We start from the raw sequence: 14,961 nt of genomic DNA, 5'->3' as shown, positions 1-14,961 counted from the left end.
TTTGTTCCCCGTATTTATTTCATGCTTCCCATTAGTCTGAGCTGCATACTTTATAAAAGCAATTGCAGTAATTGAAAAGCAGGAAACAGTTCATAGTTAGTTCACTGTATTTTACCGGAGTTGCAAAGAGGTGCAGAACCCATGTAGTATCCTTAATTGTCCATTGTCATGTGCTACTCCGAAGGCATAATGAGATTCAGTGTAATTATATACAGCAGCAGCTGCTGAAAGGATGCAGGCTTTTGTCAAGGCAGAAAGATTCAGCCGCTTAAGCAGAACAGGAGGGATGGTAACTGTGCTGCCTCAGCTGCTATACGAGGAGCACATGTCGCATTTCCACTAGGATTTTCCACTAACATTTTTCCCTGTATCGGATCCAGAGGAAAATCCATGAAAGAAAAATCACATGCAGGATTATATCAGGTGTATTTTGCAATGGTAGAATTAAAATCATACAAGTTGCAATGTATAACTGGGGAGCAGATTATTTAAACTGCATAGTCTATGGCGCTGGTGTCAATGCAGGCAGAAGCTGTTATCAATGCAACACATACAAAATGCTGGAAGAACTCAGCAGATCAGCTACCAGCTATGGAAATGAATGTTTTGGGCCAGGACCTTTCTTCAGGGCTGGAAAGGAAAGCGGAAGACACCGCAGTTGGAACAAAAGAAGAGGAAAGAAGGAAGGAAAAATTTTTATTGAAAGGAGACATTGATGTTCATGCCATCAGGTTGGAGGCTACACAGATGGAATATATTGTATTGCTCTTCCATCCTGAGGGTAGGCTCATTCTGGCACAAGAGGAGGCCATGGACCAACATGTTGGGATGGGAATGGGAATAGGAATTAAAGTGGTTGGCCACTGGGAAATTCCACTTTCGGTGGATGGAGCGGTGGGGTTTTGACAAAGCAGTCACCCAATTGATGATGGATCTCATCAATGTAGAGGAGGCGTCAGTAGAGGCACCGGATATTATAAAGTAGATGGCTCTAATGGAGTCACAGGTGAAGTAGAGGAGATGCAGGTGAAGGCAGCATTAATAGTGGTGCAAGGGAAACCCTGTTAAGGAGGAAGACATCTCAGATATTCTGGAATAGAAAGTCTCATCCCGAGATTTTGTCCTTCTTTTAAAAAATGGGGTTTCCCCTTTTCTACCAACGCTACTGCCCTTATTTACATTTCCTCCATTCCAAGACATCCGTCCTCACCCCATTTTACCATTTCCAAAACAGGGATAGAGTTCCCCTTGTCCTTACCTATCACTCCACAAGCCTCCACATCTAGCATGTCACTCTCTGCAACTTCTGCCATCTTCAACAGGATGCTACCACTAAATACATCTTTCCCTTCCTCCCCATTCTCCACTTTCCACAAGGATGACTCTCTCCGTGACTCCCTTGTAAATTCATCCCTCCTCGCCAATTTCCTTGCTGGTACTTACCCCTGTAAGGGGGACTAAAGCTACACCTGTCCCTTCATCTCCTTCAGCATCATTCAGGGTTCCAAGCTGTTCTTCCAGGTGAGGAAAGACCTCACCTGTGAGTCCGTCGGCATCGCCTACAATACCAGTGCTCCCGGTGTGACCTCCTCTACATTGCTATGACCTAACATATGTAGATAGGGGAATCGCTTCTTCGAGCAATTCCATCCACCACAACAGGTGGGATTTCCCGATGGGCTTCTGTGTTAACTATACTTCCCATTCCCATTCTGACATGTCAGTCCATGACCTCCTCTATTGTCACGATTAAGCCATTCTCTGACTGGAGGTTCAACACCTCACATTCCATCTGTGTAGCCTTCAACCTGATGGCATTAACATTAATTTCTCTGACTTCCATTAATTTCAGCACTTCAACTTTCTCCTTTTTTTTCTCCTCACCTTCTTATTCTGGCTTCTTCCCCCTTCCTTTCCAGTACTGATGAGGAGACGTGGCCAAAAACACGATAGTTTATTCTCCTCAATAAATACTGCCTGACCTGGATTTTGTGTGCGTTGCTCTGGATTTCCAGCATCTGCAGAATCTTGTGTTTATTATTTATATAGAGACAAAGAGTTTTAAGCAAAGAAACAAGCTATTTGGCCCACAATGTTTATGCCAACCATTTTGACAAGCTATATTAATTGCAGTAGCTGCATTAATTCTATATCTATTTACATCTTACTCATTCAAGTAACTGCCAAAGTGTCTTTTAAATGTTATTACTGTTCCCACCTCAATAACCTCCTCTGGCCACCCAGTCTAGATACTAGCTACTGAGAAATTTACCCCTTAGATGAACTTTAAAACTCCTCTCTCTTATCTTGAGCCTGTACCAATGGTTATCATGGACTTTATTAAAACAGTCATAGGTGAGTGTGAACCCACAAAGTCATTCAGAGTCTTCATGTTACAACAAGCACCTCCAGGCTTTAGATATTGTCCAGAACATGGAGTGCTGGTATGTCCCCTTTCAGGGTTCAGGACCATCCTGCTAATTTGCAGCCCTGCTTTGGCACCAGGATTTTAATATTTCAGGAGCACTTGAACTGAGGTTTGCTGCTCAATCACCAGCTCAATTTTGAAATCTCGTCTGGCATCTAGTTTAGAACTCTGTCCTGGTTTCAGTCTCATATCGTGACTCTAGTCTCAGATACTCTTCCACTTGGGTCCCGACCATGCTCGCCTAGGTCTCTCATTACAGAGCCTAACATGGACCAGTGGGGTATCAGAGACTCTTGTCAACTGTGGCCAGCTGGGTGAGAGGATTTCTAGACAGAGCCTGGAGACGCACGACCTCCAGGTCGCCGTGTGTCAACTATCACAGCTCAGGTGAGGCTGTCCGTTGTTCTGCAGAGCCAATCCATCTTCTGACCCCAGTGAGATTCAGCAGTGATCTGGGCTTTTACCACAGCTTATTCACTCAATGTTCATTAGTACTTGAACTGCAACCATTCTGGTTCCCTACGGAGTATAAAAAGGTGGCCCTCATTATCTCTCTCCTGACCTGGAGAGCCCTGGCCTGGACCACTGTGCAATTGGGAGTGAATTTGCTTGGACTCAGAGGAATTCATGGCTGCCATGAAGAGGATGTTCCATTATCTTGTCATATCAGACTGATGAATGTGTGTCTGGGTAGTCGGTCAGCAGTTGACTATATATTGAGTTTTGGATTTTGGCTGAAGGGAGTGGCTGGAACGGGGAGGCCTTAACCACTGTACCGCTACAGACTGTGAAATGAAGTAAAGGATACATCCTGCGGAAGGGTCTCGGCCCAAAACATCGACTGTACTCTTTTCCTTTGATGCTGCCTTGCCTGCTGAGTTCCTCCAGCATTTTGTGTGTGTTGCTTGGATTTCCAGCATCTACAGATTTTCTCATTTGTGAAAGGATGACCTTGCCTTGGGAGAGCCAGTAAAGGACTTGGAGGCTCTGCTCGATCATCCATCTCCCTGAATAATCACCTGGCAGAACAAGAGTAGGACTACCTCAAGAGGTCAAAGAGGGCTAACCCAAGCCTATCCTCAATGCATCACAGACCCACTTCTTGACCTATTTGTCTCCTGCTCAAGATCCTGTCAAGCATGTGCAAATCAACTGTATAAGACCCTCTGCTGATGAGAGGTCCTGGCATTGTAGATGAAGTTGCTGCTATTACAGCAGGGAAGCAGGTCAACTGCGGGCCGAATGCTCGAAGCTGCAGCCATCAGAAACTGATAAGGCATCAGTGTTGGGAAGACTGTGAAGGTAGCAGCCACTTCTTCCAACTGATTCTGGTGTCACGCTGAATGTGGAGATCTCCTGGAGTAAGAACAAATGAGTAGTGAATGCCTTTGGTGGACCTGGGGCAGCTGGTTATTTCTGGACTCGGGGACCGCCCTTTGGTTCAACATACCTCTGCAGGAGTTGAGTCAACCTTTGCCTGCAACTGCCCTGGACAGTGGACAGTCCTCATGGGTTTAAACACATCCTGCAGCAGACCCTTGGCTGTCCCAGCATTATCCTTCCATGAACTGGAAGGAAGGGAGGATCATTGCATTGTCCAGTAGTTGCAAGAGGGTATGTTTTCGGCTTGATGTTCCGAACCTCAGACTCTCCCAAGAACGGTGGCCGTCGAGGAGGCAGACTTTTGTTCGGGGTTACCTGGAGCCTTCAGGAGACCCAGTACTGCCTCCAAGGGCAGACAAGCCAGCTCCGGCAAACAGTACTGTGCGAATCCCAACTCTGCCTAGTCGGAGTATACTGGAACTAGAGAGAGAGGATCTCTAGTACAAGAGAAAGCCAAAGAGGTGCCCAAGCAGTCTGGAGCTTTAGCAGCCAAGGCAAGGGATCCAGTCGCCAGGTCCCATCTATGGGAAAGGCTCCTAACTATAGACCCTTGGAGCCTAGTCCCAGGAGCACAAAGACCATTTGTAGCGCTCCGTTGTCATTGTCTGAGGATGGGAATGAGGATTTGGACTCTGATTTGGTCCCTCTTTCTACTTAAGACTCCAGTGAACCTATGGAGGAGACTCTGAGATCTGCCGAATCTCGTCCACTACCTGTGTAACCTCAAGAGCTGTCCTCAGAGGGAGGTTCAGGGGTAGTTTCAACACCCAAGCTGGCCAAAACCCCTTCTGTCTACAAGGATTTGGAAGTGGTCTTTAGCAAGTAAAAGGCCTTGAATCTCCCACCTCACCGACTCTATGGCTGTGCTATAGATCTATCTGCCTGGTACTTGTACTCTGCAAGGTTGATGATATGTGCTCTCAGGCCTGTAGAGAAGTGCCATGGAGGAGTACATAAAGGAAGCTCTTGTCATGGGATTCGTTCAGCCCTCCACCCCACCAGCTGGCACAGGATTCTTCTTTGTACTGAAAATGGATAGAAGCCTTTGGCAATGCATTGATTATGCATGGCTGAATTGCATAACGGCCAAAAATTGTTACCCCTTTCCACTCATGAACTCTGCCTTAGAGATTCCCCAAGGGGAAAGAGTATTCTCAAAGCTAGACATTAGGAGTGCATATGATATGGTCTGCATAAGGGAGGGTGATAAGTGGAAGATGGCATTCAACACACAGACAGGGCAGTATGGATACCTGGTCATGCCCTTCAGCCTCGCAAATGCGCCAGCAGTTTTCCAGGCCTTTATAAACAAAGTGATCGAGGATGCCTTCCATTAGCACTCTTTCGTCGACTTGGATGATATCCTAATCTTCTCAATGTCCAAGGAGGGGGACATCACTCACATCAGAGATATCTTAAAGAGGCTTCTAGATCATGAACTTTATCTCAAGCTGAAGAAATCTGAATCTCACGGAATCACTGTATAAGTTTTGGGTTTTATCATCTCTAATGGCAATCTCAATCTCAGTACTAAGACACAAGCAGTCAGAGGTAGGCCACAAATATCAAATATGAAACCAGTCCATTGATTCTGGAGATTCCTGAGAAAGTTCATCAGGAATTTCAGTCAGTGGTGGCTCTAGTGTCAGCACCAACTAGGAGATCCACTGGCCCTTTTGTTTGGACTACCGAAACGGAGGCTGCATTTCTAGAGCTAAAACAGTGGTTCATGACAGCTCCCATTTTAGTTTCACCTAACCCAAACCTTCCTTTCATTGTGGAGGTAGGTGCAAGGTTTTTAAATGGACACCTTTGGACAATAATCTGCACCTGTGTGCATTCTTCTCCAGGTGACTATCCCCGGCAGAGGACTACGACGTTGGAAATAGAGCTGCTCACAGTCAAATTCGCTTTGGAGGACTGGGGTCACTGACTTGAGGGAACCAAGAACCCTTTTAATGTGTGGACAGACCACAAGAACATGGCTTATATGCAAGAGGCCAAAAGACTGAATTACAAGCAGGCCAGCTGGTTTCTTTTCTTTAACGACTTCAATTCCATCTTGACCTATCGACTGGGATCAAAGAATCAGAAACCAGATGCCTTGTCTCGTCAGTTCGATGAACTCAAAACAAAGGAGCAACCAACCACCATTTTGCCCCAAGCTAAGGTGATAATACCAGTTCATTGGGGAATCAATGCACTTGTTCACAAGACGCAGGTACAAGGGGAGATTCCCAAGAACAATCCTCCAGGTTGTCTGTTCGTCCCAAGTACCATCACGTCTTAGGTATGTCAATGGGGGCACTTTCTCATTAAGAGAATGGTAGCCTGGAATGGTGAGGGAGGTCCGTCAATATGTGCTGACATTCAAGGCTGGAACAAGGAACCTCACACCCAAACTCATGGGCTCCTTCACCCTCTACCTGTTCTGAATAGACCATGGGCATATATCTCAATGGGCATTGTCATGGGCCTTTCACCTTCCAAGGGGAAGACCATCATCATAGGAAATGTAGATCATTTTTGAACCCCTGCAATTTCATTGCCCTGGACAAACTACTATCTGCACCTCCCTCTGCAACTGGATACTAGACTTCCTGACTGGGAGACCTCAGTCAGTCCGGATCGGGAGCAGCATCTCCAACACCATCACACTGAGCACGGGGGCCCTCCAGGGCTGTATGCTCAGTCCACTGCTGTTCACTCTGCTGACCCATGACTGTGCTGCAACACACAGCTCAAACCACATCATCAAGTTCGCCGATGACACGACCGTGGTAGGTCTCATCAGCAAGAACGACGAGTCAGCATACAGAGAGGAGGTGCAGTGGCTAATGGACTGGTGCAGAGCCAACAACCTGTCTCTGAATGTGAACAAAACAAAAAAGCTGGTTGTTGACTTCAGGAGGGCACGGAGCAACCACTCTCCGCTGAACATCAACTGCTCCTCGGTAGAGATCATTAAGAGCACCAAATTTCTTGTTGTTCACCTGGCGGAGAATCTCACCTGGTCCCTCAACACCAGCTCTATAGCAAAGAAAGCCAAGCACCGTCTCTACTTTCTGTGAATGCTGAGGAAGGTCCATCTCCCACCCTCCACTCTCATCACATTCTACAGGGGTTGTATTGAGAGCATCCTGAGCAGCTGCATCACTGCCTGGTTCAGAAATTGCACCATCTCAGATCGCAAGACCCTGCAGCGGATAGTGAGGTCAGCTGAGAAGATCATCGGGGTCTCCCTTCCCGCCATTACAGACATTTACACTACATGCTGCATCCACAAAGCAAACAGCATTATCAAGGACTCCACACACCCCTCACACAAACTCTTCTCCCTCCTGCCATCCGGGAAAAGGCACTGAAGCATTCGGGCTCTCACGATCAGACTATGTAACAGTTTCTTCCCCCAAGCCATCAGACTCCTCAATACCCAGAGCGAGTCTTTCCTCTGGGTTTCACCTGCAGTCCAACAGCCAGATGGAGTGGGTGAACCAGGATATGGAATGACCCCTAGGATGCCTGGCCTCAGAAAAAAACAGACAAGCGGTGTGACTGTTTGATGTGGGCAGAAGTCATCCACAACACTTTGGAGCATTCTGTACATGCATTGTCTCCATTCAAATGCCAATTTGGGTATTCTCTGCCACTCTTCCTTGAGCAGGTGTCCAAGGTTGGGATCGAGGCGGTCAAAGATGGTGTCCAATGCTGCAAGGAAAATAGACCAGGTTAAGGGAGATTTTGTTGGCCTCTACCCGGAAGGCTGAAGTAAAAGCTAACCTCAAGAGAAGGCAGGAACCAGCTTTGTAGATTGGGCAACTTGTCTCATTTGTCTACTGAGGATTTGCCTCTCTGGATGGAGTCTAGGAAATTGGTGCGCAAGTTCATTGGATATTGCAAGGTTCTCAACAAAATAATCTTGGTGGCTGACATCTTGTATCTCCCCAAGACCCTCACCTCAGACATTTCCAATTTAAAACCTGTAAACACCAGCCCTTTAACCCCAGCACCATCATTCCCACCGCCACCCAGGTATGTCAATTCGTGATTCAGGATTCATGATCTGATCATGGTGTTTATCAGTTCCTTGTAGACTGTGAAGGATTTAGAACCAAGGAATGATGCTGGGTTTCTGAAAGGGAATTTTGGGTCAGGCTCTTATCCATGACTACCATCACGGCCTCTCCGAGCAGCCAGGGCCATCAGGAGTCAGCCGTAGGGGAGGGGTCCTTTAATGATGTGCACCCAACCGTAGCAGCGTCTGAAGTTCAGATACTCTAACTCTCTGGATATGAATAGCTGGTGTGGCCCCTTTAAAGTTTCAGTGTTTAAATTGACAGCCATGTTTCTTCTAGTCAAGATGGCACCTGTGTACAACATTCCATTGGTTGACATCTTCTGGATAGTTCATGAAGCCATCTTTTTCATTTCTTTGATGTCTTTTGTTTCTCATCTTGAATGTGATTCTGGAACCGTCAAAGCCTGTGTTTTACTGTTTGGAGATTGTTTGGGTGTTTCAGTGCTCTGCATTCTCTCAGAGGATTGCAGGAGGCAGAGACAAACCTTAAGGCAAGAGGGTTGATGCATGGTGCGAGAGCTGATATTTGGCTCAATTTTTCCGACAGAAGCTTCCATTGATTGCTGATTAAAGCATCGAGGGAGATCAAAGTGTCAAAGTGAATGCAAAGGGGGAGAGGATGCTGCCCCACCCAAAGACTGTTGCCCAGGTTTTTTCTGCAATTTTGGATGTGGACTTTGGACTATAGACAGTCTTATAATTTTTATATTTTGTGTTTTCTCGCACAATATTCTGGTTTTTCCTTCATGTGGGAGGAGGGATTTGGAGGTTAATATGCCTGATCCAATTTGTTCATCATTTTTGTACGGGAAGAAGGATATGGGGGTCGCTGTGATTGTTACATTTTTGTTTGTTATTTGTGTGGGAGGGGGTATTTAGGGGTGGATGATCGTGCTGCCTTTCTTTTCTTTCTTGGTTTCATGGCTAACTGCAGTATTTAAGAATGTTAGAGTTGATAATGAACAAACCTTTGAACTTTTGTTTTGGCACCATGATTTTAATATTTAAAGAACACCTGAACTGAGGTTTGGTGCTCAATTGTCAGCTCAACTTTGGATTCTCATCTAATGTCTAGTTTAGAACCTTCTCTTTGTTTCAGTCTCATGTCGTGTCTCAATTTGAGTATTGGGTAGATAAGCACTTGGGTTCTAACCATCTTTGCCTAGGTCTCTCATCACACTTCCCCAACCAGATGAACCATGAGATCGACAATCTGCTGAGGGCTAGATCAGTGACATTCAGGTCTGCTGACATAGTAAGTTACAAGAGTCCAGGACCGATCTCTGGAAAATATCTCATGTGCAAAGTGGTAATTCTGGACAAATGTGCCACTGGGAGATGTTCAATGGCTGTTGAGGCTGAATGCTGTCACCTCTTACAAGTGAAACCAAGCGACATAGGTGACACCAAGGCTTCATTCCCACATAAGCTCCATTTCTTCTATGCTTGTTTTGGAGGAACCTTCACAAACTCTCTCAGCCTCTGATGATCTTGTGATTTCAGTTTCTGAGGGTGATGTGAGAGCATCCTTCAGGAGGGTGAATCAGCAGAAAGCATGTCATCCAGGCGGGGTACCTGGTTGAGTTCTAAAGATTTGAGCTGAACAACTACTGGAGTGTTCACCGATATCTTTAACTGCTCACTTCGGCAGACTGAGGTACCAACCTTCTAGCAGGCTCAATTTTACCTGTGCCTAAGAAGAATCTGGTAACCTGTTTCAATGGCTATCATCCAGTAGCTCTTACATCTATAGTGATGAAGTGTTTTGAGAGGTTGGTGATGAAGGACATCGAAGCTTGCCTGAGAAACGACTTGATCCGCTCCAATTTGCTTACCGGCACAACAGGTTCACAGCAGAAGCCATTTCATTTGCTCTTCACTCAACCCTGGAACATCTGAACAGTAAAGAAGCATTCAACTGGATGTTCTTTATTGACACAGCTATCATTCCCTAAAAACTATTCAATAAGCTTTAAGACCTAGGCTTCAATTCTTCCTTGTGCAAATGGTTCCTGGATTTCCTCATTTGCATATCCCAATTAGTTCAGATTGGCATCAACATCTCCTCCACAATCTCCATCAGCACAGGTGCATCTGTGCTGCGTGCTTTACCCCTGCTCTACTCTGTTTGTACTTTTGACTGTGAGGCTAAGTACAGTTGCAATGCCTTATTGAAGTTTGCTGACAACACCACTGTTGTTGGCCAAATCACAGTTGGTGTCAAATCAGAATATAGGAGGGAGATGAAAATGTGGTGCCACATCAACAGTCTCTCACAAAGTCTATCAGCAAGACCAAGGAGATGATTATTGACTTCCAGGAGAAAGAAACCATAGGTCTGTGAGCCAGTCCTCTTCAGAATGTCAGAGGTGGAGCGGATCAGAGGCAGAGAGGGTCAGCAATGTTAAATTTGTCAGTTTTATTATTCCAGAGGATATGTCCTGAGGCCAGCACTCATGTGCAATTATGAAGAAAGCATGACAGTGCCTCTACATCCTTAAGGGTTTGTGAAGATTCAGCATGGCATCTAAAATATTGACAAACTTCCATAGGTATGTGGTGGAGCGTAATTGACTGGCTGCATCATGGGCTGGTATGGGAACACCAATGCCCTTGAATGAAAAATCCTACAAATGACAACAGAGAGTTTTACCCATGATGGATTAGTCCATTATGGGTAAAGCCTTCCCCTCCATTAAGCTATCTGCACGGAACATTTTCACAGGAAAGCAGCATCAATGATTCCACCCCCCCCCCCCCACCACCCCACCCAGGCCATGTTTTTTTCTTGCTGCTGCCATCAGGAAAACATTCAGGAGCCTCAAGACCACCAGGGTTTTACTCCCTGACTGCCAGGCACTTGAACCAGAGGGGATAACTTCACTCACCCCATCGTTGATCATTTTCCATGACCTATAGACTCAATTTCAAGGATTCTTCATCTCATATCCTCGATATCTACTGCTTATTTATTTATTATTATTGTTATTTCTTCCTGTTTTGTATTTGCAGTTAGTTGTTCTTTGCAAATTGGTTGTATGGACATCCTGTTGGGTGTGGTCTTAATTATATTGTGTTTCTTGGATTTAACACAAGAAAATGTATCTGTTTTTACATGGTGATATATATGTACTTTGATAATAACTTTGGTCTTTGTTGCAACTTTAGAGAGCTTTCTTCACTGTATTCTTTCATAAACTTTGGTGTCATCTGCAAATAAGTAATCATGCCACCTATATATTCATTTAAATCATTAACATACCATATGTATTGAACAATAGAGGGACCAGAGCCACTCTGCCTTCATCAATATTTTCCATTGCCTGTTCAGAAAAGTCAAGTTTGTGCAACATGATTTCACCCACACAAATCCATGCTGGCACTCCTTAATAAGCCTTGGCTTTACATATACAGTACTCTGTCTCTCAGAATCCTTTCCAATAAATTTCCCACCACGGCTGTAAGGCTTATTGCCCTGTAGTTCCCTTGTTTATCCCCAGTGCCCTTTGTCAAATTATGGTGCAACATTAACTAGAGTTAATAAGGCCAGAGTGTCTTCATGGTATTTTGCCCATGTATCTGTTGAACAAAATACCAGTCTGCCAGTTAGATGCTGTTAAAAGTGAAGTTCATAAAAGGAGTGAATGGTTATGCTTTATGCATTATCTCTTGAGGGATGTCATTATAATTGTAACTGCTACAATTCTGTGCTACAGCCTTGTTATCTGCACTTGGCCAGTTCCTGTTTTACTTATCTGTTTGACAGCTTGTAGCTTAAGCATCAATCTGGTGACGGATTTTTTTTTTTTTTTTTTTGCTGCTGGCCAAAGAAGATTACACGGGAACAAGTGATGCAGCCAGAAAACAGAAATACATAAGACCATAAGATATAGGCCCATCGAGTCTGCTCCGCTATTCAATCATGGGCTGATCCAATTCTTCCAGTCATCCCCACTCCCCTGCCTTCTCCACATACCCTTTGATGCTCTGGCTAATCAAGAACCTATCTATCTCTGCCTTAAATACACCCAATGACTTGGCCTCCACAGCTGCTCGTGGAAACAAATTCCACAGATTTACCACCCTCTGACTAAAGTAATTTCTCCACGTCTCTGTTCTAAGTGAACATCCTTCAATCCTGAAGTCATGCCCTCCTGCCCTAGACTCCTCTACCATGGGAAATAAATTCTGTTCTGTTCTGGCCTTTTAACATTCAGAAGTTTCTATGAGATTATTCTCCCAAACTCCAGGGAATGCAACCCAAGAGCTGCCAAGCATTCCTCTTACAGTAATCCTTTCATTCCTGGAATCATTCTTGCAAATCTTCTCTGAACCCTGTCCAATGCCAGTATATCCTTTCTAAAATAAGGAACCAAAAACTGCACACCATACTCTAAGTGTGGTCTCGTGAGCGCCTTACAGAGACTCAATGTCACATTCTATACCTCAAGAAATGAATGCCAACATTGCATTCACCTTCTTCACCACTGACTCAACCTGGAGGTTAACCTTTAGGGTATCCTGCACAAGGACTCCTAAGTCCCTTTGCATCTCTGCATTTTGTATTCTCTCCCCATCTAAATAATAGTCTGCCCGGTTAATTCTTCCATCAAAGTGCATGACCATGCACTTTCCAACATTATATTTCATTTGCCACTTCTTTGCCCATTGCCCTAAACTATCTAAATCTCTCTGTTTCCTCAACACTACCCACTCCTCCACCTATCTTTGTATCATTAGCAAATTTAGCCACAAGTCTATTAATCCCATAGTCCAAATTATTGACATGCATCATAAAAAGCAATGGTCCCAACACTAATCCCTGTGGGACTCTGTTGGTAACCGGCAGCCAGCCAGAGTAGGATCCCTTTATTCCCACTCTCTGTTTTCTGCTGAGCAGCCAATGCTCCACCCATGCTAGTAACTTCCCTGGAATTCCATGGCCTCTTATCTTGCTAAGCAGCCTCATGTGTGGCACTTTATCAAAGGCCTTCTGAAAATCCAAGTACACCACATATACTGCATTTCCATTGTCTACCCTACTTATAATTTCCTCAAAAAATTGCAGTAGGTTAGTCAGGCAGGATTTCCCTTTCAGGAAACCATGCTGGCTTTGGCCTATCTTGTCATGTGCCTCCAGGTACCCCGTAATCTCATCCTTAACAATCGATTCCAACAACTTTCCAATCACTGATATCAGGCTAACAATTCTATAGTTTCCTTTCTGCTGTCTCCCACCCTTCTTAAATAGCAGAGTAACATTTGCAATTTTCTAGTCATCTGGTACAATGCCAGAATCTATTGATTCTTGAAAGATAATTGTTAATGCCTCCACGATCTCTCCAGCTACTTCCTTCAGAACCCAATGGTGCATTCCATCAGGCCCAGGAGATTTATCCACCCTCAGACCATTAAGCTTCCTGAGTACCTTCTCAGTCATAATTTTCACTGCACATACTTCACTTCCCTGACACTCTTGAATGTCTGGTATACCGCAGATGTCTTCCACCGTGAAGACTGATACAAAATACGCATTCAGTTCCTCTGCCATCTCTGCATCTCTCATTACAATATCTCCAGTGTCATTTTGTATTGGTCCTATAGCTACCCTCAACTCCTTTTTACCCTTTATATACTTAAAAAGCTTTTAGTATCTTCTTTGATTAGTCGCCAGCTTCCTCTCATAATTCACCTTAAATTCTTTTATCATCTCCAGGTCATTGCACAACACCTAATCCAGCACAGCTGATCACCTACTGGGCTCAAATACAAGCTGTTCTAAAAAGCTATCCCTTAGACATTATACAAATTCTCTCCTGAGGTCTATTACTGGCCTGGTTTTCCCCATCCACTTTCATGTTAATATCCCCAATGGTTATCATGACATTGCCTTTCTGACAAGCCTTTTCTATCTCCTGCTATAATTTGTAATCCACATCCCAGCTGCTGTTTGGAGGCCTGTTTACAGCTGCCATTAGGGTCCTTTTATTCTTGCCATTTCTTAACTCAGCCCAAAGAGACTCTATACCTTCTGATCCTATGTCATCCCTTTCTAATTATTTAATATTATTCTTTTACACAGGGCCACACTACCCCCACTGCCTACTAACCTATCTTTCCAATACACCATACATCCTTGAACATTCAGCTCCCAATGGCAGCCATCCTTTAGCCAAGTTTCAGAGATGGCCACATCATACTTGCCAATATGTAGCTGAATATCAAGATTGCCCATTTTAATTCTTATTCTGTATGCATTCAAATATAACTCTTTTCAGTCTAGTGTTTGTTGCTTTCTGTTTTAACTGTTTCCCACCACTGTTGCCCTGTAAATCATCCCACTGGCTGTGATTATGCCTTATCTCCTGCCTGTCCTTTCTATCATCTCTGTTGCACGCTATCTTTGATTTATTTGTTACCCCTTCATCAGCCCTATCCATCTGGTTCCCATCCCCCTGCCAAACTAGTTTAAACCCTCCCTATTAAACCTGCCTGCTAGGATATTGGACCCCTTTGGGTTCAGGTGTAACCCGTCCTTTTTGTACAGGTTGGCCCTCCCCCAGAAGAGGCCCCAGTGATCCAGGAACCCGAAGCTCTCCCCCCTACACCAGTTTCTCAACCACGCATGAATATGTCTGATCATTCTACTCTTGCACTCATTAGCACATTATACAGGCAGCAATTCTGAGATTACTACCCTGGAGGTCCTGCTTTTCGGCTTCCTACCCAACTCCCCAAATTCTCTCTTCAGGACCACCTCTCTTTTTCTACCTATGTCATCGGTTCCAACATGTACCAAGACTTCTGGCTATACACCCTCTCCCTTCAGAATACTCTGCACCCAATCTGACACATTCCATACCCTGGCACCTGGGAGGCAACACACCATGCGGGTATCTCTATCAGGCTGATAGAAGCTCCTGTCTGTTCTCTACACTATGGAATCCCCTATGACTACCGCATTCCTCATCTTCTTCTCACCCTCTGCCCCACGGATCCAGTCTCTGCACCAGAGACCCGATCACCATGGCCATCCTCTGTCAGGTCACCTCCCTCAACAGCATCCAAAACG

General features: G+C 44.9%; 1 protein-coding gene across 2 annotated transcripts in view; it reads left to right on the top strand.

Annotated features, from left to right (window-relative positions):
* The window catches only part of LOC140732146 (adenylate cyclase type 1-like), a 263,389-nt gene that overhangs the window by 46,019 nt on the left and 202,409 nt on the right, over nt 1-14,961 (top strand). The window lies entirely within an intron of this gene.

The sequence above is a fragment of the Hemitrygon akajei genome, chromosome 8 (genome assembly GCF_048418815.1).
Source record: "Hemitrygon akajei chromosome 8, sHemAka1.3, whole genome shotgun sequence".
NCBI lineage: Eukaryota > Metazoa > Chordata > Chondrichthyes > Myliobatiformes > Dasyatidae > Hemitrygon > Hemitrygon akajei.
This window is presented reverse-complemented; position numbering and strand designations above follow the sequence as displayed.